Consider the following 27,281-nt stretch of genomic DNA (forward strand, 5'->3'; position numbering starts at 1 on the left):
ACAAATACAATTTTTTTTTCAATTCTGAGCTGTTTAAAAGTTCATTAAAGAAGCCAGTTTACTAATTAAGGCCCTCTTTTACTAAGCTGCGGTAGAAGTTGTTTTTTTTAACCAAAATCTGGGGCGCTAAATGCTCCGACACTCATAGGAATTCTATGAGCATCAGAGTATTTAACGTTCCAGCACTTTTTTGAAACTGCTTTCAACTCTTAACTCCCACTCACTGCTGTCAGGTACCTATACCCACTGTATCATTTCCTCTACCATAATCTCCTCAAACCTGTAATGTCCTGTCTAAATTAGTTTGTAAGCTCTTCTGAGAAGGGATCGTCCATTGCATGTTAAAATGTTCAGCACTTCGTATGCCTTTTCAGCACTATAGAAATAATAAATAGTAGTAGTAGTAGCATAGTAAAAAGGGTGGGGGTTTGCAAGTTAGATGCCTAACGTTAAACGCCTATTTATTTTGACTCCTCTTATAGAGTTTACCCTTTACTGCACTGGAAAGTCCTGTGTTAAAACCTACTAAACCCATTTCTTGGTGCATCTTATAGTGCTGCATATACCTTGTAGCACTATAGAAATGATAAATAGTAGTAGTATCAGCATCATAGTACAAGAGCCCCTTATAGTATGTCTTCTTCATGCACCCAAAATTTTCCAAACTGAAACCACATACTGAACATCCTTATATTTTTATTTTTCTCTCTAAACAAAAATCCTACGATAATGTTTGCATTTTCTCAAGTTTAGTTCTTAAATCGTGGGGCTCCTTTTACAAAGGTGCGCTAGCGTTTTTAGCACGCGCACGCTACCCGAAAAACTACCGCCTGCTCATGAGGAGGCAGTAGCAGCTAGCGTGCGCTATTCCGCGCGTTAAGGCCCTAACGCACCTTTGTAAAAAGAGCCCATGGTTTTAGTGGTCAGATAGAAAGGAAAAATGCAAGTGTGGAAAATATAAAAACTTCCTGTAGCCTGGCACTAGATGGCATCTCATCATCACACTTCAGATTTCAAAGCCAATATTAGCTGATGTCTTTTCACTTCAACTACAGAATATATACAAACTCCCCCCCACACCAAAAAAAACCCCAACAACTTTCAATTATTCAGTTTAAAATGAGAAGTTTTAAGTAATGTTTCATATTATAACTAAAAATACTTCATTGCCAAAGTTTGTACTTTGATATACATCTATATTAAATATTTGAAATAATGCATATACCATATGTATTATCATGCATCTAATCAGTATTCATCCATATGTCTATATAAAGGGGCTTATAATGATAGGAAATTATTAATTTACTGGTGGCTTGCAAATGTATAATTTTCCTATCCATGAAATATGAGACCCTATATGAATAATATCATACTCAAAATCCATCCATATAATAAAGGATCAAAGGGAGGGAAAATTGAGGGTGATCTTTTAAATTATCCAGATAGTGACATTATTCATAGAAACATAGAACATGATGGCAGATAAAGGCCAAATGGCCCATCCAGTCTGCCCATCCGCAGCACCCTCTATCTCCTGCTCTCCCCAAGAGTTCCCAAGTGCCTGTACCAAGCTTTCTTGAATTCAGACATAGCCTTTGTCTCCACCACCTCTACCAGGAGACTATTCCATACATCTAGCAATCTTTCTTAAAAAAAAAAATTTCTTAGATTACACCTGAGCTTCATCCCATGCCTTCTCATCCTGGTTTCCTTTCCATTGAAAGAGACTGGCTTCATGCCAATTAATGCCATGTAGGTATTTAAACGTCTCTGTCATGTCTCCCCCTCTCCTGCCTTTTCTCCAGAGTTTAATTATTGAGATCTTTAAGTCTGTCCCATATGCCTTATGACGAACACCATTTTAGCCTTCCTCTAGCTGACTCCATCCTGTTTATATCTTTTTGAAGGTGAAGTCTCTTGAATTATACACAATATTCTAAATGAGGTCTCACCAGAGTCTTATAGAGGGGCATCAATACCACATTTTTCCTACTGACCACACCTCTCCCTATGCATAAAAGCATCCTTCTAGCTTTTGCAGTCGCCTTTTCAACCTGTTTGGACACCTTGAGATCATCACATACTATCACATCCAAGTTCTGCTCTACTTTTGTGCACTAAAGTTACCCCCACCCCCTAAACTGTACATTCCCTTGGGTTTTTGCAGCCCAAATACTTGACCTTGCATGTCTTAGCATCAGTGGCGTAGCGAGGGTAGGAAATGCCCGGTGCTGTGGCATCCGCTTTCCCTCACCAGTCATGTGCCCCCCACTCCTTCACGCCCCCCACTGTACACTCATGCTCTCCTTTTCCCCCACGTACCTCTGTAAATCTTCACCAGTGCGAGTAGCTTCTCCAGCATGTCACTTGCACCAGCATTGGGTTTCCTTCTGATGTCACTTCCTGGCCCCTTGACCTGGAAGTGATTGAGAGGGGAACCAGGCTGCTGCAAGCAACAGGCAGGAGAAGTTGCTTATGCTGGCAAAGATCTACAGAGGTACAGGATGGGGAAAGGAATGGCATAGTGTGGTGGGGTGGAGAGGTACCGGTGCCCCCATTGAGACAGCACCCAGGACGGTCCGCTCCCCTGCCCGCTCATCCCTTTACTATGCCACTGCTTAGCATTAAATTTAGCTGCCAAATTTCAGACCATTCTTCAAGCTTTCCTAGATCTTTCTTCATGTTATTCACACCATTAAAGGTGTCTACTCTAGTGCAGATTTTGGTATCATCCACAAAGAGGTAAATCTTACCTGACAGCCCTGCAGCAGCATCACTTACAAAAATATTAAGAACACATCCAAGAACTAAACCTTGAGGCACACCACTGATAACATCCCTTTACTCCGAGCAATCTCTGTTGATCACTCCCCTCTGTCATCTTCCACTCAACCAGTTCCTCACCCAGTCTATCCCTTTGAAGCCCATACTGAGGGCCATAGAAGCCAGCTTTTCAAAATGATCGGGGGTGCTAAACCCAATGGAAATTACCTCTCCCAGGATACAAAAAGTCTGTTCAATATCAGGGATACTCGAGCACCCACTGCAGCCGTAGAGTTGGTTCCTGTATCGAGGGAACTCAGTTTATTTATTAGATGCCTGTATGGAACACTGTCAAAGGCTTTGCTAAAATCTAAATATACCACATCTTTCTATTCAATTCTCTGGTTATCTCATCAAAGAAATTGATCTGATTTGTCTGGCAAGACCTGCCTCTAGTGAATCCATGTTGCCTTGGGTCCTGTAATCCACTGGATTCCAGAAACGTCATTATTCTCTGTTTTAAAAGTGTTTTCATTAATTTACGTGCCACAGAAGTCAGATTTACCAGTCTGTAGTTCCCTCCTTCTTCCTCACTTCCCTTCTCCAGCCCTCCAGTACCACTCCCAATTCTAGAGAAGCATTTAAAAGGTCAGCCAGTGGAGCCACCAGAACTTCTCTGAGTTCCTTCAGTACCCTCAGATGTACACCATCCGGTCCCATCGTTTTGTCCACCTTTAGTTTAGCTAGCTCTTCATGAACACAATTCTCTGAAAATCAGTTAGGGTCTACCACACCTCCAGCCCTATTCGCATTTCTCTTCTGTAGTCTCGCTCCCAGCGCTTCAGCTGTGAATACAGAACAGAAATATTTATTAAGCAATTCAGCCTTATCTTTATCAGCTTCTACATACATATTTCTCCCTTTCACCTTTGAGTCTCACCAGTGCTACTTTTGCACTTCTTCCTATCACTAATATATAAGTTATATGTTTAGTTTAGGCGTGTTGAATAGGACAACTTAAACTAACCAACTAGGAGTAGTGCAGAGGCCGTGCAATATGTATATCAAGTTTCAGTTATATTTGTATATACTGCTTATCAAATAAAATCTAGGCAATTTACAATTTAATCTGAGAAAATATGGTTAATTCATAAGCCCATGGCTCTATGTACCCAGAACTTTAATGATAGGTTTTGAAAAGCTTCCAGCTAGCAGCAATGTCGGGACAGCATCTGAACATACGCAGATGTAATGTGGTGACATCACACACATGCGCGCATTTGTGTTGAGAAGGGAGGGAGAGAGCGAGAGTCCTGTACAGGTGACAGGTGAAGAGCCTCCCCTGAAATCCCCTAACATATTAGGCCAATAAACACAACCAAAGGCCTAAGATGGCTGAGAATGCTCTGACTAAAACTGTCAAGCCTTTGCACAATCTATGCTTGCTGAAATCAGCAAGCCAAGCGAAAAATGAGCGAGTGAAACGAAACTTATTCTTTTACATAGCAACTGGTGTCACATCTGCAGTAATGCCAGGGAAGTGGATCTAAGAAGGATGAGAACATGTCTTAACCAAGAATATAAAAATACATTATTTTGCAAGAATATCCTGTGATGGGTAGGCTTTTACTGGCCGATGGCTTGAAATTGCTGACATGATAATTAAAACGGCATATGCGGGAAAAGATAGATTTTCTGGTAAACAGGACATGCGTATGGTATGACACAGATATGAACCAATTAATAAACTGATAAATGTAATGACGTTTGTAAGTGACCAATAAAAATTAACAATATGATATGTGCCAACGTGGCCTCAAGCTGTCAAGAATTGTATAAGAGACAGCCTTGGTGATTGTGAAAGCAGGACAGACATCCAGGTATACTCAAGCGCTTGAGGCTTACTATCTGTCAGCTCCATATGCTGTAAGATTTGTTCTTGTAACCTGTTATTGATTGTTAATAAATATATATTAATTATAACAGCATATTGAGTTTCCATGAAGCCAGGTATTGAAAGGCCGTAAACAGGCGGCTTTTCAGTGTGACATCATTATGTCACACCAGCGCATGCGCAGATGCCCTCCCGACAAGTGACCATTTTGATTGGGTGGGGCTGGGGGGGGCAAAACACGGCGTGACTCAGGCGGAATGGGGCGTTCCTGGGGGCAGGACCATGGGTCTGGATTTTCATTCTCGTAAATCTGGTAACCCTAACCAAAGCAGTCTTTATTAGTGACAGCAAATGTAGATTCCAAAAGCAATTGACGACAGCAAGTGTAGACTCGACATTGACAGTGTTTCAGCCAGAACGGCCTTTGTCAAGTGTCCAACAAAACCATAAGAACATAGTAATAGACTTACCAGGTCAGACCAATGGTCCATCAAGCCCAGTAGCCTGTTCTCACAGTGGTCAATCCAGGTCACGAGTACCTGTTCAAAACCCAAGGAGTAGCATTAGTCCATGCTACCGATCCAGGGCAAGCAGAGGCTTCCCCCCATGTCTTAATAACAGACTATGAACTCCAGGAAATTGTCCAACCCTTTCTTAAAACCAGCTATGCTATCCGATCTTACCACAACCTCTGGCAATACCTCCTGCAGTCCATTCTATACTACCTCCTCCCTAATCAGCAGTGAATCGGGTCCCTTTTAATGGCATCACAAGAAATGGTTGCTGGTGCTTTTGATGATTTTTCAAAAATGGGCACTGAATACTGTTGAAGACATTACCACAAACAGGATTTCTGCCCCCACCCCCACCCCAGAAGCTCCAAGTTATTGCTGCTGGGTGATTAACAAGAACACTTCCTTTTTCAAAGTGGTGCTAGATTTCTGCTTACTTAGAACACAACATAAGAACATACGAGCTGCCATGCTGAATGTCCATCAAGGCCAGGATCCTGTTTCCAACCATGGCCAACCTAGGACACAAGTACCTGGCAAGATCCCAAGTAAAAAAGCAGTGGATTTACCCCAAGCAATCTTAATAAACTTTTATTAAACCCTGCTAAACTAACTGCTTTCACTACATTCTCTAGCAATGAATTCCAGAGTTTAATTACACATTGAGTGTAGAAATATTTTTTCTGATTTGTTTTAAATCTACTACTTAATAGTTTCATTACATGTCCCCTAATCCTAGTATTTTGAAAAATAGTAAACAAGTGATTCACATCTACTAATTCCACTCCACTCAGTATTTCATAGACCTCTATCATATCTCCCCTGAACCGTCTCTTTTCCAGGTTCAAGGGCCCTAGTAGCTTTAGCCTCTCTTCATAGGGAAGTTATCCCATCCCTTTTACCATTTTTGTCACTCTTCTCTGTATGTTTTCTAATTCTGCTATACCTTTTTTGAGATGTGGTGACCAGATTTGCACACAGTATTTGAGGAGTGAGTGCGCCATAGAGCAACACAAAGGCATAACATTTTCATCTTTGTTTTCCATTCCTTTACTGATAATTCCTAATATTTTATTTGCTATCTTAGCCACCGCTGCACAGTGAGTTGCCAAGGGTGCAGTATGATGTACCAGGAATATTTTCTCCTTTTCAATCTGTGTTTTTTTTTTCCAAAAATAGTGACAGAAAAAAAAAATCATCTCTCTCTTCCTCTCCCTCTTTTCCTCGAAATGGTGTCAGTGAAAATGCTCAAACCCTATTAACTGCAAGACAGGTGTCCGAGTCATTTTGGTCAACAAAATAATTCTCTAAAACTTTCCCCCGCTAATTCTACAAAGTTGTGCAAAGTTTGCATGTGAGAAAATGGATGATTATGTGATTTGAGCAAGATCACAAGGCAGCACATTAGGATTTGAACTGGACCTTTTGAGGGGTTTGCTGACTCCTCTAACCACTAGGCTATTCCTCCAATCCACAAGGGAATTTATTTTTTTTTAAAGGTATCAAACAAATATAACCATGGGCCAGAAAATATTGTCCAAGATATCTACTTTAACACAGAAGACGTTCAAGGTTCTTTTATATTCTGAAGAATTTCCAGAAATCAACTCTCCAGAGATTCTAAAGTTCAAAAGGCAGCATAGGAAAAGGGTCTTGTGAAAAGGTGGGTTGTGCAGCTGTATGAAGACATCTGAGGTCCAAGACACGTGTACCCCCATTCTATATCTTGATATCTACTACTAGGTATTAAGTGGGTGCATAGTTTACAGAATAGCAGCATTGGCATGCTTCAGAGGTGCCAATAATTGGCATTTATGTGGTCAAAAGTAATTAGCATTTATGTGGTTGATATTCAAATCAATTTAACTGGCCAGACACAGCTCCTGGCTGGTTAAATTGCTCAGTCTGGGCTATGTTCAGTAGCACTTAGTGCCAGTGAAAATGCCCAGTTAGCATCCAACATGAAACTGCCTATTTTGGAGGTGTTCTGGGGGGTAGACTCAGCACTTGGCCAATTAAGTGCCAATATTCAACTCTTAACCAGCCAAACTAACTCCATAGATAGAAATGCATAAAAGTCAGTTCGATCTTTACTCTTTGCCATAGCTGGTTAAGTGCTGAATTTCATGCATAAACTAGCTATGTTGTTACCGGCTCCATATAGTGGTGTAGCAAGGGAGATTAGCGCCCAGGGCAGGGGTGCCTTGCATCGCCGCAGCGTGCCCACTCTTCCCCACCACTTGAGCGCCCCCCCCCCCCCAACTCCTGTGTCCCTCTTGAAATGTTTGTCAGCATCTTCCGCCTGCTGCACGCCGCCGGCCTCGGCTGCATTCTGTCACTTTCTGGTCCCGCGACCAGGAAGTAATGTCAGAAGGGAGCCAAGGCCAGCGTGAGCAGCAAGTGGAAAACGCTGCTCTCAACGGCGAACATTTAAAGAAGTACACAGGGGGAGGGGCAGAAAGGAAGAGAGGCACCAGCTCTGGCACCCCCCCATGAATACGGCACCCGGGGAGGTCCGCCACCCCCTCACCCGCTTTAGTACATCGCTGGCTCCATATACCCCAAACTTCAATGATGGAGAAAGTAAGAAATGAAGGATCTTTTACATCACACTGCCTAGCGATGCCCCACTGAGATTGTTTCTGCAAAACATCAGTTTTAATTTCATTTAATATAATTTAGCATGCAGGTAGCTTGACTACTGTGCATAAGTTCATAAGAAGTAGGATGGGATAACAATAAAGATCAGAATTATATTGCCAAGGACTATACTGTCATCTTTGCAGGAAGAAACATGGAGAGGGCAACTGTGCAAAGTCTAGTGGACTGCATGAATCATGATATAAGCAATGCCTATGAACCTACACCGCTATGACTCATTAATCTTAATTCAATTTAATTTGAAAGCATTTATACCCTGATCCATCTACAGTTCTGGGCAGTTTACAACAAGCGTTCACAAATCATATGATTAGATTCAGGCATCAGACAATTACCGGCATCAAACATCTAGTACAAACGTACATAGTCATTAGACAATCAAATTGCCTTTCCTGCATCCTTGTTCTGTAATCTCTAGTGGCCTATTACTTAACCCATTAGACCAGTACTCTAATTAGCCAACACTTTCCTCCCAAATTATGTTGCCCATCAAATACAAGGTTTTTATTTGAATTCATAATGCATATCCGATAAATGTGACTGTCACTGTTCCCTCTAAGCTGTGCAAGAATCCTCCAATCATATTCCAGCCAGTGGAGGGCTTTGCTTCAATACTATGTTTTCAAAAACTAGGGTCTGGCAGGTCCTCCAGAGTTCCGCAGAACTCACCTGTCCCTTGCTTTTGGAAAATGTGATATTTAAATAGCACTGCCACTGGCAGGAATGTAGACGGTAAATGCACTCCCTTAATTAGTATATTCAATGGAATTTGGGTGCTCAGCTGCCATTATAGAATAAGTGCTTTCTCCTCTGCATTAAGATACCCAGGCAGATGTACCCAGGTATAGAACTGCTCCCAAGATGACCAGGAATACATAAATAAAGCTAAAATAAACTTGAACAAGGTGAATCTCAGCCTTATTTGAATCAAGCACATGTTTTGAAGTTTCCTACATCAATGATAATAAATAGAAAGAAATCAAATCATAAAAAGGAATATAATATAATACTTTTCTTATTTTATGATTTATTTACTTAAATATTTATAGCTCACATATCCATATTCTATACAGTTTACATATTCACATTCATAATTCAGATTAAACAAACACTTTACAACATACTAAAATCATATAACATACTTTGAACATCCTAAAACGCACATCATGCAAATCTTTAAAACATAAAACAGTTCCTTTAGATCATAAAACATTAAAACATAAACTATTAAAAAAAAAAAGCAAAACAAAACCCTTACTAAAAAGATGGGCTTTCAAATCTGATGAACTGAGTCAGGGAAAGAGTTCTATAATTGTGGGCCTACTACGCCACAAACACAACAGCGATTAGTGGCCTTAAGTACAGATTGAATAGAAGGAACAACCAGCAATTGCTTGGACTTCCTTCCCTGTGAAGATCTGAGGGAGGTGGATCTGGTTTTGAAAGATGTCATACAATGAGACCCTCTTACTAAGTTGTCTTAGGTGCTAACGCATGCCTAACAGCAAAAAAATGGAGTACCGTAGGATGTGCTATGGCTAAACCCAAACTACATCCACGGATCAAAATATAGATTATCCAACCCACACCCAAATGTATTCAAATTCTCCAAATAGGGGGTCTAAAGGATAACTTCTAAATACCTATGTTCAGCAATTTTTCTTTTGCACATAAAGTGCTTTAAATTCTCAATAATTTAAATTTTTAGCTCATTTATTTTAAACATATAAACTATCACCTAAAGAATAGAACTAATCCCCGTGATTAATAATGAGGTTGAAGTATCATAAATATGCATAATTCTCAGTAAAGAGACCTCTTATAACTTAGATGTTATTTCAAGTCTTCATTCTGAATGCATGTGATGTAATCATTTACTTCACAAACTTCTTTCCTACCTTAAAATTAAATTTATTGACAAATTTATTTAGAAATCTAACTAACTGATTGGGGAGTGCAACTGTTTATTTAATTTTATTTTGTTTAACTTCATTAATCATATATTATTTTAAAATGTACTTTATACAAGAACAACAACACTTATCTTAATGGCTTTCCAGCCAGAGCCAACTTAACAAATTTTGAAGCCAAGTGGCACAACAGCAACATTGTCCCCCGACGAAGGCTTTATTAGCTGAAACACTCTGAATGTAGTGGGAGCATCGGGCAGTTCATGGTCCCCCAACATTGGCTCTGGCTGGAAAGCCATTAAGATAAGTGTTGTGGAATGCCCCATTCTTGCCCTTGTCTAAATTACAGGTAGAAATGTATGAAAATGTCCTATGTGTAGCAGGAACAAACATTTTACATATGATTTTGTACCCCTGTTCCTATTCCACTGGGCTTACACTAGGCATCCACCTAGCTACATACACAACGGGGAGTTACAGTAAAAGATACCAACCCATGACAAAATAAGGCAATGGGCATCTTCATAGAGCACCTCTATGAATCTGTAGTAACATACATTGTGCCCTTCTGTGTATTGCAAAAAATCTTGACAACTAATTATGCAAAAAGAGAAGCAACATCACGCAACCCATTAAAAAAAATGCCACCATTATACCAAAATAACAGCTGCTTTTAAAGTTAAAATTGACAACATACCTCATAACAATACTCTATGGTACAATATCATGCATGAATTAAATTACAAGACTTCCTATAGTGGCACGGTAGCTTCTTCAGAACAGTTTTCATGACTAAACGTTCATGAATATTAACTAAGGGCTCCTTTTACAAAGGTGCGCTAGCGTTTTTAGCGCACGCACCGGATTAGCGCGTGCTAGCCAAAAAACTACCGCCTGCTCAAGAGGAGGCGGTAGCGGCTAACGCCCGTGGCATTTTAGCACGCGCTATTCTGCGCGTTAAGACGCAAACGCATCTTCGTAAAAGGAGCCCTAAATTTGCACTGATTGATGGGAAAGATTTGAGATATTACAAAAAAAAAAAAAAGAATGTAAATAGCCTCTGAATAATTAAATTTATTCAGCAAAATTTGTTAGCACTTACAGAACCAGGACGACAGTTCCTACCAGTGGAAGTTAAATCCATTACTTCAGTTTTATAGTCCTGTAAAAAAAACAAAAAAAAACACAGTTTGACATTAAACCTCTGTCTTCAGATCCAACTTACACCCCCCACCCCTTTTCACAAAACCAGGCAAGTGTTTTTTGTGCCACCCATGAAGATGGGATATTGGGCTGCATGAACCACGGGTCTGATCCAGTAAGGCTATTTTGTCCTTATGTACATTGTCTGATCCTTCTTTGAAATACTAATAGAATTAGACATGTCCCAGTCTGAATGCATCAATTCTGATTTCTATGTTCTATTTAAATCTGCTTTCATAACACCTGGAACAAGAGAGTTGTAGCACAGGTGGTATAACATTAAAACATGCTTGAGATACACATAAGGAAGTCTTAATTACAGACCAAAGGAGGAAGAGTAGAGTGTGCATTTCTGTGGTAGAGTGGAGGGGCATAATTTTTTTTTTTATATATCTAAGTCCCTAAACGCTGAAAGTAGCAGCATGCAAGTGTCCATTCTCAAAAAAACATCCAAAATGAGTTTTTTTTTCAGAATGACCTACCTCTACGTTCAGCAGTTTCATCGCCCAGATCACCACAATGTCTAACTTTAAAACACATTCCCAACCAAAAAATCGCTCAAGTCCCAAACGCCCAAAGCAAGACCTTTTAGGCAAAGGAGGAGCCAGTCCTTCACCTAAAAGCTGGATTCTGTAACCGGCATCTGTCAAAAACAACACTGATTACAGAATCCACCCTCCCCCAACAATCGCGGCTGGAGAGATGCCTAATCTCTCCTGCCGCGATCACGATCCCCCCCCCCCCCCCCGAACGGCCGCGAACCACCGGCTGGATAGATCCCAGGCCCTCCTGCTGAAGATGCAGCCCCAGAAACCCCCACCCCTCCCCGATAATACCAGCAGGAGGGATCCCAGACAGGGCCCCCCTCCTCGAACCCCCCACCCACCCCGACAATAATGACAGGAGGGAGCCCAGGCCCTCTCGCCGAAGATGGCCCCCCCCAACCCCGCGAACCCCTGAATGCCCCAAACAACCCCCACCACCCCAGACCAACACTACTATTTCGGACCACCCCCACACTAACCTTAATGTTAGCTGGCCAGTTGGGTCCCTGGTCTGGCCAGCCGGCAGGCCCGCCATCTTCGGAATGACAGGCCTGCCCCTTCCCGGTGCATTGTGGGATGCACCGGGGTGGGGCCTATGGCCCATGGGTGGGGCCTTAGGCACATGGAATGGGTTGGCCCATATGCCTAAGGCCCCCAACAATAGGAATGGCCTCAGGGAACTAGGACAATTATGGTTGGCCCAGTTGCCTAAGGCCACTCCTGAGGGCAGGCCTTAGGTGCCTGGGCCAATTAGGCTCTAGGCCCCTTCCAGGTGCATCCCAAAATGAAGGGGGAGGCCTGCCATTCCAAGGACGGCGGGTCTACTGGCCAGCCGGACCAAGGACCCATCTGTCCGGCCAACATTAAGGTTAGTATGTGTGTGTGGGGGGGGTGTCCAGGGTGGTGGTGGGTTGTTCAGGGGTGTTTGGGGGTTTTCAGGGGGGCCATCTTTGGCAGGAGAGCCTGGGCTTCCTCCTGCTGGTATGTCGGGGGTGAGGGGTGAGGGGGGCTGCGTCTTCAGCAGAAAGGCCTGGGATCCCTCCTGCAAGTATTGTCGGGGGTTCGGGGGTGTCGGCAGGAGGGCTTGGGATCCCTCCTGCCGGTTCATGGCCATTCGGGGGGGGGGGGAGGGATCGCGTTCACAGCAGGAGAGAGTTGGTCTAAGTCAAAACGTAGTATGACTAAGTCTAGGTCAGCCTACTCCCGCCCTTTCCCCTCCTCTAAAAATGTCTCTTTTTGCTCTAGGCGTTCAGAGTACCAAGTACCGTCCAAGTACCGTTTTTTAAAATTATTATTATGAGCCCCGTAGTGTATAGGTAATAATAGGTGGACTGAGAGGATTAAAGGGTCCTCAGCTGCAGACATAATTTGTGTTTCTATATTTCTTAAGCGTATATAAAAAGATTAATATTTTCAATTACTTTAAGTATTTTACTGATTCTATTTCCATCTCTTACAGCCATCCAAGAAATTATAAAACCATAAAACCTCATAAATTAACATAATAAATTGCAAGAACATGCATGTATCATAAAGTCAAGAGACTGGAAAAAGCTTTCAATCATTTTATGGCCAGTCAGAAAGAATAACCTCACCCCTTTATGGACTGTTGAAATTATCTTTCATTTTCAAAGCTATCACTGTTCATTGCCATTGCTGGAAACCTGTTTGTACCAGAATGAACAAGGAGTACAATTTTGCATTACCTGATTCACAGCACTATTTATCCTGATTGAATTTCTTGAATGGCATGTGAACACTTCTATACCACTGATCATCAATTTCTGGCTATAATTGAATCTAATGTAAGATCCTTGAAGATTTTGGGCAGTAAATACAGTAGAACAAGCTACTGACTGTAGAATTTGTTAAAAATTTGATGTATCAGCTTTACTGGAATTATCAGACAGAGAAATGGCTACTCCTCCAACACTGGTGGCAACTTTAGCCCTAACGATGGACAAGAACTGGATTTTGAGACTTTTCTTTAAAAATAGAGTGAAAGAATTCTTGGGACTTAAGATACAAATGTTCCCAGACTTGGCTAGGGACACACAAAAGCGAAGAAAATAATTTCTTATATTAAAACCGGGAATTATAGCTCTTGGAGCAACTTTTTGCCTCCGATATCCTTGCAAATGTATTATACAATATAATTCACAAAAATGTGTTTTCTTTGAGTCCTACCAGCTGACAACTTTCCTATCTCTATCTCGGCTTGAGAAGGAAAAGAAAGGAGGAGTATAGAATAATTTAGAAGCCCATATCAGTTGATTTGCATCATTTTTCCTTAGTTAATATTTCCTAGTTTCCATTTTATAAATTACATTTTGGATCTTTTGTGGACTTGAGCTGATTTAAGTTAACTTAATACCTTTGAAGCTATTATAATATTATTGGATTTTTTTTTACTTAAAAGCCACCTGTACAAGTATATCTTGAATTGTATTATTGAAAATGAATAAATACATAAAATAAAATAAAAAAGAATTTGTTAAAAATATGAAGTGAACAATTTGTCCCATTATTATGGATCCAAAACAAACAAATAAACAAAAACAAGGGTTAAGGTATCACCTTCATACCTCTGTAGTCGATGTGACATCTAACCTGCTGTATATCCCTGCCAACTGTCATCTACTTCTAATCACTTAGGGGCCCTTTTACTAAGCTGTAGTAAGCTTATCGCAGTAAAATAAGACTTACTGCAGGGCACGCTGAGGCGTTCCATGGTAATTTGGCTAAGTGCGCATACTACCCAAGAACTAAAAATTAAAATTTAATTTTTGGTGCAGTTGGTGTGTCTGGGGTGGAGAGTGGGTGTGTTTATGAAAATCACTTAGTGCATCAGCATTGCCTGCATTAACCGCGTGTGTGTTCCTATCCTATCAAAGAAACAGTAGAAATACAATACATAAGAACATAAGAAGTTGCCTCCGCTGAGGCAGACCAGAGGTCCATCTCGCCCAGCGGTCCGCTCCCGCGGCGGCCCATCAGGCCTATTGCCTGAGCAGTAGGCCCTGACTATTTCTATAACCTACCTCTACTCCTATCCCTATAACCTACCTCTACTCCTATCTGTACCCCTCAATCCCTTTATTCTCTAGGAACCTATCCAAACCTTCTTTGAAGCCCTGTAACGTGCTCCTGCCTACCACAGCCTCCGGAAGTGCGTTCCATGTATCCACTACCCTCTGGGTGAAAAAGAACTTCCTAGCATTTGTTCTAAACCTGTCCCCTTTCAATTTCTCCGAGTGCCCCCTTGTACTTGTGGTTCCCCATAATTTGAAAAATCTGTCCCTGTCTACTTTTTCTATGCCCTTCAGGATCTTGAGGTTTCTATCATGTCTCCTCTAAGTCTCCGCTTCTCCAGGGAGAACAGCCCCAACTTTTTTAGTCTGTCAGTATATGAGAGATTTTCCATACCCTTTATCAGCTTAGTTGCTCTTCTCTGGACTCCCTCAAGTACTGCCATGTCCTTCTTGAGGTATGGCGACCAGTACTGAACACAGTATTCCAGATGTGGGCGCACCATTGCACGATACAGTGGCAGGATGACTTCCTTCGTCCTGGTCGTGATACCCTTCTTAATGATACCCAACATTTTGTTTGCTTTCCTTGAGGCTGTGGCGCACTGTACCGACGCCTTCAATGTTGTGTCTACCATCACTCCCAGGTCTCTTTCAAGGTTACTTACCCCTAGCAGTGATCCCCCCATTTTGTAAGTGAACATCAGGTTCTTTTTCCCTACATGCATGACCTTACATTTCCCTATGTTGAAGCTCATTTGCCACTTTTTGGCCCAGTGTCGTCAGATCCTTTTGGAAATCTTCGCTTTCTTGTCACTTATCGCCTTTTTCACTGCATTTGTTATCCACACTGGGTTTTTTGTTCTATTTTTTTTGCACCCTTTCCTGAACTTGGGGATGCACAGGTTCTGTGCTTCGTGCACAGTGCCCTTGAGTAGGGTCCAGGCTTTTTCTACGGACTCCATCTTCCTTGTGTTGCTGTTGAATTTCTTTCCCACCATTTTCCTCATGGCATCATAATTCCCATTTTTGAAGTTGAGTGCCATCATTGTGGTTCTTTTCACCTTTGATGATCCAATTTCTAGCCTGCACTGGATCGTGTTGTGATCGCTGTTTCCTAGTAGAGCTAGTACCGCCACCTCCTTTGCGGGTCCCCCTAGTCCGTTGAAGATTAGGGCAAGAGTGGCATCTCCCTGTGTTGGTTCGGTGACCAGCTGTTCCATGAAACAGTCCCTCGTGACCTCCAGGAAATTGGTCTCTCTCGTGCAGTTTGAGTGCCCGATATTCAAGTCTATCCCAGATAGCTGAAGTCCCCCATCACCACCACACTTCCGCCTTTGCATACCTGCCTCAGTTCAGCTTCCAGGTCCTGGTCGATTTCTTCCGGTTGTCCAGGTGGGTGATAGTACAGACCCAATTTTATGTCTGCTCCAGTTCCTCCCGGTAGCTTAACCCATAGTGATTCCAAGCCATCCGCCCTTACTGTTGTTTCCATCCTGGTTGAGGGTATGGAGTCTTTTATATATAGCGCTATTCCTCCACCCTTTTTGTGTGTCCTGTCTCTCCTGTAGAGTTTGTACCCTGGTATGGCCACATCCCATTTATTGTCATCAGTCCACCAAGTTTCTGTGACTCCAATTATGTCTAGGTCCTTCTTGCTGGCTATGACTTCCAGCTCTCCCATTTTGGCTCTTAGGCTCCTAGCATTGAACTGTAAGCAGCAGCCAGGACAAGTGGAATTTGGGAGGTCTGAGAAGATGATGCTCCTCTTTGTGCTCTAGTTAAATGATATACGCAAATAAATTAGACCATTAATGGGACACAAGCAAGTAAGCAAAAATAACTCATGACATAAACAGAGCAAGCCTTTCAAGCAGAGCAAAAAGAAAAAAACTGGAATGCATTCGTTAGTTGAGACACTAATAGCCACATGCTAATGGGAAAATTAGCGCATGGTCATTAATGGAAAATTCTGTAAATCAACCAATTTAGCCCCTGTGGTAAAAATGTCCTTGAAGCATGGAAAACCCCACATAAGGGCACACTAAAGGCTAGATTCACTAAGCAAACCGATCGTCTACCAATCGGTTTGCGAGCCCTTTGCGACCCGATTTCCCTCCAACCCGATTCATGAACCTGTGTACCAATCCGTGCTTGCAAATGAGGGAAACGGCATGCAAAGTAGGCAGGGACGCGTTTCACTAAACAGAAATCTTGAACACCAACTGGGCTGGCCGATCAACAAGAAGCGACTGCTGGGGACCAGTTGCTCACCTCCTTTCTGACTGTCTTGCCAGCCCTGCAGCTCTGAAATAAACCTGCTCTCTGCCGCGACCTGCTCTCTGCCTCCCTGACTCTCTCTCTGCCTCCCCCGGCTCTCCTGCTCTCTGCCGCGACCTGCTCTCCTCTTGCCGCCCTGCTCAGCCCCGACTCGCCTGCCTTTCCCCGGAGCGTGAGCCCGTAATAAAAAAACAGTAATAAAACAGTAATAAAAAAACAGTAAAGTTTGAAAAAAAAAAAAAAAAAGCTCTGCCAGGCACGAAGGGCCAGCGCATGCACAGACCATCTACAGTCAAGGAAGATAGTCTGTGCATGCTCAACAATTGCTCTCCAGCGATCCATACGGTCGGTGGAGGCGTTCCTCCGATCACCCCCATTTGCATGCTGGCCCTTCGTGAATTCGTCGGCCTGCCGCGGATCTGCCATGGATCAGGCAGATTAGTGAATCTAGCCCTAAGGCCATTTTTTGGTCACAGTTTTCATGAAAGGCCCCTTAGAAAACATTTAACAAATTGGGTTGTTTTTTTTTTAGTATTTTTGTTCTTTCCCCGCCACCCTGCACACATTTCCCTCCTTCCACCTTTCACGCTTGCCTTCACGCTTTTAAACATTTTCCACCTTTACAAGATCTCCAGCAAAAAGTGTGCAAGAATAAAGCCGCACAACAATTAGGGTGTGGAGTAGGTGTCTGATGGCCTCCGTGTACCATCGGTTTCTCTGTTTGCAAAATGCTTCGTATAAAAAACTGCTTGCTGAGGACACTTTTCACTAAAGCTGTTCTTAGACTTAACAGCTCTGGCACAATCATTTAACAATCTTTAAGATGACTCTTGCAATGGAAGCACAGATGAGAAATCATCCTTTAAAGAGAAGACAGTCACATTTATTTTGAGTTCATTTTACAGGTGCATCTTGATTAGAATTTTGGAACAATATATGGCAGGTAGTTTTCCTTCATTACTTTCACATGTTAGCTGCCAGACAAGTTAAGATGTTCTTGGTCAAAGCAAACATTGAGGCCCATTTATTAAGCTACTGGTACTACTGCTTATCATTTGTATAGTGTTACTACACTCCTCCCTCCGTATTCACGGGGGATAAGGGTGGAGCAGACCTGCGAATAACTTTTTAGATGTTATTTGTGGGGGCTATTTTTGTTAAAACGCTCGTCAACATGATGAATAACACAAATGGTCACATTCGCGATTTTGGCAGAGTGGATAGAACTGATGGAGGCAGAAACAGGCATGTGCGGTGGATGGCTGGGTGGTTTTTATGTGGTTTTAAACAAAGTCTGAGGGACAGAAACTAAGCTCAGAAATCAGACCCAGATCTCAACATGACAGAGTGGCAACATTGCCACTGAGGCAGCAGCTCAAGCCTGTGCAACAGCCTTGAATGAGGTCTCACCAGAGTCTTACACAGAGGCATCAATACCTCCTTTTTCCTACTGCAGTAGAACATAGAAACATGATGGCAGATAAAGGCCAAATGGCCCATCTAGTCTGCCCATCTGCAGTAACCATTATCTCATTCTCTCTCCGAGAGATCCCACGTGCCTAACCCAGGCCCTCTTGAATTCAGACACAGTCTCTGTTTCCACCACCTCTTCTGGGAGACTGTTCCACACATCTACCACCATTTCCATAAAAAAGTATTTCCTCAGATTACTCCAGAGCCTATCACCTCTTAACTTCATCCTATGCCCTCTCATTCCAGAGTTTCCTTTCAAATGAAAGAGACTCAACTCATATCTCCCCTCTCCCACCTGTACTCCAAAGTATAAAGATTGAGATCTTTAAATCTGTCCCATATGCCTTATGACAAACACCATGCACCAATTTAGTAGCCTTCCTCTGGACCGACTCCATCCTTTTTATATCTTTTTGAAGGTGCGGCGTCCAGAATTGTACACAATATTCTAAATGAGGTCTCACCAGAGTCTTATACAGGGGCATCAATACCTTCTTTTTCCTACTGGCCATACCTCTCCCTATGCAACCTAGCATCCTTCTAGCTTTCGCTGTCACCTTTTCAACATGTTTGGCCACCTTAAGACCACCATCACATAAAATCACACCCAAGTCCTGATCCATCATATCCACATTACTGGATCATCGTTTCCACACTAAGTACCAATAAACTAGCCACCGCGTGATTTAAAAAAAATAATACAGACTCAACTTGCATACTTCATGAGGCAAAACAGGTATCGTTTCAACAATTTTTTTAATTCCCCCCCCTATATTGTTGCCTAATATAGGATGGAGCAGGAGCAGCACAGGAGAAGACCTGCCTTGACTGTCTGTAATCTGACCTCTCTCCTTGTCGGTATTGCCAGGTCACTCTGCGTCGAAGAGCGTAACTGTGGAAGGGAGATAGATATATGAGGTTACACACTGCCACAGGTAGCTAGGAGTTCGATCCTATATGCTCAGATAGGTCAAAAGTAAGAGCTTATATCTGATCCGAAACTCAATTTTCAGCCAGTACAGCTTATAATAAAACTCAAACATGTGATCATGTTTTTTCAGCCTAAATAGAGTTCTAATAATAGAATTCTGGGCTAACTGCAGAGAGCTCAGCGCAGTCTGGGGCATATCCAACAATACTATGGGCTTCTTTTACTAAGCTGCGCTAGTGGTTTTAGCGTGCGCTACAATGTCACGTGCGCTAGATGCTAACGCCTCCATAGAGCTGGCGTAAGTTTTTCGACGTAGTGCAGGGGTTAGCGTGCGCTAATCTTTAGCGCCCGCTAAAAACGCTACCGCAGCTTAGTAAACGGAGCCCTATATTACAGTAATCTATTGTCGACAGTACTATTCTTTGAAGTACATTCTTATAATCGTTCTATGGCAAATAGCGATGTAGTCTATTCAAAAGATGTAACTTAAAATACAGTAAAACCTTGGTTTGCGAGCATAATTTGTTCCGGAAACATGCTTGTAATCCAAAGCACTCGTATATCAAAGCAAATTTCCCCATAGGAAATAATGGAAACTCAGATGATTCGTTCCACAACCCAAAAAACTTTAATACAAAATACTATACGTACTCATATTGCAAGACCTCGCTCATTTAGAACAGTCACTACACTCCTGAAGCGTCAAAGAGAGAAGAACCATCAGCTCAGTTGTGATGATGTGACGTGTGTATACTGTATGTACTCGTAGTTCAAGACTTTGCTCATTTAGAACATAGAAACATAGAACATGACGGCAGAAAAGGGCCACAGCCCATCTAGTCTGCCCACACTAATGGCCTACCCCCTAACTACATCCATGAAGAGATCCCACATGCCAATCCCATCTTTTCTTAAAATCTGGCATGCTGCTTGCCTCAATTACCTGTTGTGGAAGATTATTCCAGCGATCAACCACCCTTTCGGTGAAGAAATATTTTCTGGTGTCGCCATGAAATTTCCCACCATCAGCTCAGTTGTGATGATGTGACGCGTGTATACTGTATGTACTCGTATTGCAAGACTTTGCTTGTTTAGAACAGTCACTACACTTGCAATGTCAGAGAGAGAAGAACATCGGCTCAGTTGTGATGTGTGTATACTGTATGTACTTGTATTGCAAGACATTGCTTGTATATCAAGTTAGAATTTAATAAAATGTTTTGCTTGTCTTGAAAAACACTTGCAAACCAACGTTTTACTGTACTTTCCTAATGAGGTTCAACACATGTTGACTAAAAGACAACTGAGGATCAAGGATAAATCTTCTTTCAAACATGCATACAATCAGTTCAGGTGATCACAGAAGCATTCTACTTTCTCAATAACTCCTTATGGCTCCCATTTAAAATGGAAGCTTTTCTTACTCTCTGGTTAGTTTCCTGTTGGTGGCTTGATAAGTATTTATCAGTAGGTTTGCTCAATGTGAGCTACTTTTTATAACTGATTGTATCCAACTACCCTACTACTTTGTATTATCATGTGCTAATTTTGGAAATCAGTGCATGGCCATTCATTCTAAAAATGGAAAATACAGTCATTTTACTGCCAGGTTAAAAGTGGCCTCAGTGCGTGGGAAACCCAAGCACTGATAATAGCACAGTCCACTTTTTAGCGCAGCTTAGTAAAAGGGTTGATATTCAGTCTGTGTTGGCAAGTGGCTTGTAATTAATTGCACATTAATATTAATATTGATTATGACACATTATATCGGTGAAGTGGGTGGCTCTCTGTTGTTTTTTGAGTCCAGCACTGCCTTTTTGATCTACCCATGATTTGCAAAAATATCTTCCCAACATTATTTTTGGGTCAAAATGGTAGTAAACATTTTTGAAAAAAACAAGATAGGTGTTCCACAAAACATCTAAACTCAGACTTACGGCCTCTTTTACAAAGTCACGCTAGTGGCTGTGCTGCGCTAATAGCCCCGAAGCCCATAAAGATTTAAAGGGCTTTGCGGCTGTTGCCACGTGGCAGCCGCTAGTGCGGCTTTGTAAAAGAGGCAGTTAGGCATCATATAAAAAATTCCCCTCCATGTTACTATCTGGTAAAGTGCCGCTGAATATCCAGAAATGGCCAGCTCAGTGGGGGTTAACCAGAAACCTCTCCTGCTTCAGTTACACTCTTGAATATTGATCCTAAAATAACTTGCATGGTTTGTTGCATCTAATCCTTTGGTGCCTAAGAAGACTTTGTAAGAACACGTAGATGTACAATTAAATTATTTTTAATTTATTTAAAAAATGTCTTGCTCACGCATCCTGCAATCTGTTTTCTCATAGAAATTATTTCCTATTATCTTAAATTCTCAAAGATTAATAACCTAGGAATTGATTGATCAGCTAATCTGTTCTACCAAGTGACAGAAACTATGCACTGTAAATAAATTCAGCATTGCCATTTCAAAATTTAAAATAAGGAATTCAAATAAAGACATTTCAAAAGCTTTCAAATGTCAGGTGGTTTACTAGAAAAAAAAAATAGAAAAAGTCTTCAAGAATTGCAGTACCAAGGCATCAAATAAAGCAGATTTTTATCTGTGCAGTAATTAAAGATGCCGGTATTATATGTCACCTGTCATAAATTAAAATAAATGTGAGTTTGATGAAATAAAAATTGGGGTCAAGAAAAATTGTAGATGAATAGATCCTATATATGGACCTCTTTTACTAAGCCGCGGAAGAGGTTTCTACTACAGCCCGGGGCACTAAATGCTCCAATGCTGCTCCAATGCTCATAGGAATTATTTGAGTGTCGAAGCATTTAACGCTCTGGGCTGCGGTAAAAGGCTTAGTAAAAGAGGGATATTTTTGAAAAATAAACATTGTTTATTGTAAGATATTATCAGTTGCAATCATCTGGAATATGGAGGAGAGGAACCCCACTGAGCAAGCTTGCACTGTTCTTAGTGCATAAATGCATAAAGTCAAGAATATTTTATTAGTATTTATATTCCACTCATAGCCTAAGAGGTTTAAATTCTCCCTATCTGTGCTGGTGGGCTCACACTCTACCTAGGGCAATGGGGGATTAGGTGACTTACCAAGGGCCACAAGGAACAGTGTGGGATTTAAACCCACAACCGCAGGGTGCTGAGGCTGTAGCTCTAACCACTGTGCCACAACACACGAGCACTAAGAAACATGACAGCAGATAAAGACCAAATAGCCCATCTAGTCTGCCCAACCGCAGTAATCATTATCTCTTTCTCTCTCTGAGAGATTCCACATGTCTGTCCCGGGCCCTCTTGAATTCAGGCACAATCTCTGTTTCTACCACCTCTTCCAGGAGACTGTTCCACGCATCTACTGCCCTTGCTGTAAAAAAAAGTATTTTCTCAGATTACTCCGGAGCCTATCATCTCTTAACCTCATCCTATGCCCTCTCATTGCAGAGTTTCCTTTCAAAGAAAGAGACTCGACTCATGCACATAAGAATAGCCTTACTGGGTCAGACCAATAGTCCATCAAGCCCAGTAGCCCGTTCTCATGGTGGCCAATCCAGGTCACTAGTACCTGGTCAAAACCCAATGAGTAGCAATATTCCATGCTACCAATCCAGGGCAAGTAGTGGCTTCCCACATGTCTTTTTTGTAGGTATTTAAACATCTCTAGCATATCTCCCCAGAAGTTAAAAAGGTATGGGGAAAGGGAAGGGGTGTGCATACAGCGGGGGGGGGGGGGGGTAGAAAAAGGACGGGGGGAAGGGTGCCGTTCACTGTCTAGGTATATGCGGATGACTGGTTAATTATATAAGTTAAACTGGACAAATGTAGGATGTGTTTTAAGCAGTCTGATTTATTCCGTTACCATATGCGGTTAAGTGCTGAATATTGGCACTTAACAGCAAAAGTTCTGTCTCTGCCAACAACAAAGCTGGTTTTGGCTTCTGAGGATATTTAGCAACACTGCCTATTTAAGTGCTGCTGAATATTCTCAGACTTACAGGGACAATGTAACTGGGCAGGAACATCTCCTGACTGGTTAAGGGACTGGGACTTGCATGTTACCTATTTTTTGTGGTTACACATTCAGGACCTTGTCCTATGCCTTAAGTAGTTCTGGGGAGGGCCAGCTTAGTTTACCTGGACAGGTACGAGTGAGCAAACATGAAATAAAAAAATTCAGCTATTACACTTTCTCACATTGCACCAGGATTTACTAGTTAGAAAAACTGTTGATAGCTAGGGCCTAATCCAAGAGCAAGTGAGAATGTGGATTAGTAGCTATAAATGAATAAATGAAAATTGGATAAGCTGGAATAAAATGATCAGAAATACAAAAAGTTTAAAAACAGGGATTTTAAGTTACCATATGGATTTGATGTATGTCATGTGCTTGACGGATATAGAGAGGCAGGCTAAGACATTTTGTGATTGATAACCACCATACCAACAGATGGGAAAGTTTAAGTTTCTTATAGAGCTTCTTTGTGTTAGAGTGACCAGCCTGAACTAGGCCAATCCTCAGGGAAATGTAGGCAGACAGGAGTTGGCTTTTGACCTGGTATCCACATACCAGGGGGCCCTAGGTTTGCCATGACTTGAGTTTGCTAAGGACAAATCTAAACCATATGGCATGAATCTTGATGGGAGGGGTACCTGCTCTTTTCCATCTTTTCTTTGTTCAGTCTTTGTGAGACAAAGATCTCAGGAAAAGACACACTGATATTTACAGGAAAGGATATAAAAGCTGAGGAGTTTTGTAAGTATATTACAATATTTGTTTATGTATTTCTTCTTTTTATAAAATATGTAAGCTTAATGTGAGAATGTAACTTTTTAGATATAAGAATGTAATTTGTGAAACGCCTATATGAAGCTAGCCTTATATGGGAATAAATAATGTGAACCAATTAGACTGCAGATGGATTGTAACGAAGGAATGTTGTCATTTAGGATATATATGGACGTGTAACTGGTAAAACATTGGAATTTTTTATGAGCAAGGCCAGCTTTTGGCTTCTGTAATAATTCTCATGATGCAAATGATAATCAATTTAAAATTAATTGATTAATCTTATGATCTAATATCGATATCTAATAAAAAATAAGATTTTGGATTTTATTAAAATATTTTGCATCATTATTTTTTGTCATTTCATTTTACAACCCTAGAATAGCTATAAGTACGCTTGTGTGCAATTATCCTGCTCAACATTCAAAGCAGTTTACCTATATTCAGGCACTTATTTTGCTTCTGGGGCAATTGAGGATTTAATGACTTGCCCAAGGTCACAAGGATCAGCACAGGGATTCAATCCCACAACTTCTGGGTGCAGAGGCAGCAGCTCTACCATTAGGCCACTCCTCACCTTCGTTAAAGTGGTTTGAATATTGACCCTCCGTATGACTCTAAGGGCCAGATTCTCAAAATTATGAGGTAAAAACCGATGGGCTGCTGTCGAAGCCGTTATTGTAGCAATTTCAAAAAGGCGAGTAATTAAAAAAAAAAAACACAACAACACACGCACGCAAATGAGGTTGGTGGAGAGTAGCAAAGGCTCGTTAAATTTCCATGAGATGAGTCGCTGGTGATGGTGATTGGCACACCATGAAAGAGGCTTAAATGTGTAGATGTGCCGGGAAAAGCAACACCATAAGCAGTGTGACAATCATAGGCGTTTCAGAGCTACCAGATGAAGGGAAGAGAGGGGAGATGCAATGTTGACTTTAAACAAGCATGCATAAGACATGCCTTTTCTCCCCCCAAAACCGCTATAATTCATGTATCTTGTTATTTGTTTTTAATGTCAACATTTATCATGAACCACACCCAGAAACACATAACATGACTATAATACAAATGCTCAAGAAGTGTGCTTTTGTTTCCCTCCCCAAAAAACCTCAAAGACTATAATTTATGTGGATTGTTTTTTTTTTTTTTAATGAGCCACAGTCAAAACACATGCTAGAGATGCGCTTTTCACAGTACCGGCACCGCGCAGACCAGTTGCTGATTTTTTAGTTGCCAAAAGCCAACGCCGCACTTGGAGAATCACTCGGTGATGTTGAAGAATCCACCAGAGTGCTCGTTTAAATATTGATAAGCCCATTTGCATAACAGAATCAGAGACCGCTAGGAAGCTCGGAAAAGACCACGGCAAGTCGTTTGATAATCCGCCGCTACAGTACATGCACACTAAACCAGCTGGAACTGGTTTAGCGATCACTTTAAAGACAACCTTAAGTTTCGGGAATCTGGCCCTAACAAAAGTGTGTGTGTGGGGGGGAGGGGTAGCACCTGAAAGTTTCCCACTGAGTCTGAGCATTGGATTAAAGCAGTGATCTGAAAGTCGCGGCCCGGGGGCCACATGCGGCCCGTCAGGTACTATTTTGAGGCCCTCAGTATGTTTATCATAATCACAAAAGTAAAATAAAACAGTTTCTTGATCATATGTTTCTTTAGCTATAAATGACAATATTATTATTAAGACTTAGCCAAAAGGAAAGATTTATATAGAGTTTTACCTCATGCAAAATTGTCATTTCTTTAATAAGACATTAACTATTTTTTTTTCTGCGGCCCTCCAAGTACCTACAAGTCCAAAATGTGGCCCTGCAAAGGGTTTGAGTTTGAGACCACTGGATTAAAGGGAGTCCTCTTTCAGTCTTTACTGAAGATTAATTATATTTGCATTGAGAAGCTAAGGCAGCTCATGTGCAACCTCTGAAGCAACATAATATACCTTTCATTCCATCCAGTAGACACAATTGATGGTTAACCAGAGGCAATTTCATTTAGCATTCTTGAGTGCTACCAACAAAACGGGCACCTTAATCAACAGTAAATACTACCCTTCAGAAGAAGAAATTGACTGCTTTGAGGCTGAAAGCATAATCATGCAAGATGGGTTATAAAATGATATTTCATAATAAGATGGCTCTCCTTTGCCCTTCAGCATGTAATTATTCCCCTGTCTTTCTTTTAGACATGGTAAACTGTTGATTATTTAAAATGATATTATCTTTGTGCATGGCTGTCATCTCCTAGAGTTCATTGATATTGCATAGCAATGAGATCACAAGAAGAAAATGTTAGCAGTTCAGACAGATAAATAGAGGGGAGGAATTTTTATATCCACGTGCATGAGTTTCATTTAAAAAAAAAAAAAGAGTGTTTTTTTTCTCTGCAAATAGTGCTGACTTTTCAAACAGAAATTCTTATGTGCACTTCTGCTCTGAAAATTACCTCAGTAAAACGGTGCATATACAGTTACACCTGCTTCTTAGCGTACACAGTTTTTAGCGCCGGCCAGCATGCTGAATGTTTTGCGCTGCTCCGACGCTCACTGGAGCAGTGCAGAGCATTCAGCACACCGGCCAGTGCTACAAAACACTTGTGCAGTTTTGTAAACAGGGAGGAATAACTTAGGCACCTTTCCGCATAAGGGATAATGGCCACATAAATAAACCCGAATATCCAATGCCAGTGTCCAGACATCACCGCGCATTGAAAATCCAAGAATAATGCTGGTGTTGGATAAAAACATACTCACTGCTGCCAGCTGAATCTTAAATCAGCGGTTTTACAATGACTGACCAAAATTCGTAATTGATATCTCCTCAATGCCAGTCAAATCCTCATATGGCCACCATGAGTAGTGTTACCAGGCGTCTGGATTTCCCCGGACATGTCCGGATTTTGAAAAGCTTCCAGCTAGGAGCGATGTCGGGACGGCATCTGCGCATCATATCAGTGCATGCGCAGATGTCCTCCAAACAAGTGAATAGGTTGAGGAGGCGGGGTTGGGGTGCGGAAAAGGGCATGACATGGGCAAAAATGGGTGGGCCTGGGGTTGGGGCCATAGGTCCGAATTTTTGTTCTGGAAAATTTGGTAACCTTAGCCATGAGCTACATGTTTTCAAGCTCAAGTCTTCATAGGTCAAAGTCTTCCTAGGTCCATGTTTCTTATAATTTCTTCTTTAAAAAAAAAAATTAAAAATATGTATCCCTTATTTTGTATATTTAATTTTTATTGCATTTTCAATTTTACAAGCTTATACATAAATATAATTTTA

The 27,281-nt window shown here is 41.5% G+C and overlaps 1 long non-coding RNA gene across 1 annotated transcript in view; it reads right to left on the reverse strand.

Moving 5' to 3' along the window:
• Nucleotides 1-10,870: 10,870 nt before the first annotated feature.
• Nucleotides 10,871-27,281, reverse strand: part of LOC117345562 — a 305,100-nt gene continuing 288,689 nt past the window's right edge. The window contains exon 4 of the long non-coding RNA XR_004536461.1: nucleotides 10,871-10,905. This is a non-coding gene — a long non-coding RNA (uncharacterized LOC117345562). The remainder of the gene's footprint in view (nucleotides 10,906-27,281) is intronic.

The sequence above is a fragment of the Geotrypetes seraphini genome, chromosome 11 (genome assembly GCF_902459505.1).
Source record: "Geotrypetes seraphini chromosome 11, aGeoSer1.1, whole genome shotgun sequence".
Classification (NCBI taxonomy): domain Eukaryota; kingdom Metazoa; phylum Chordata; class Amphibia; order Gymnophiona; family Dermophiidae; genus Geotrypetes; species Geotrypetes seraphini.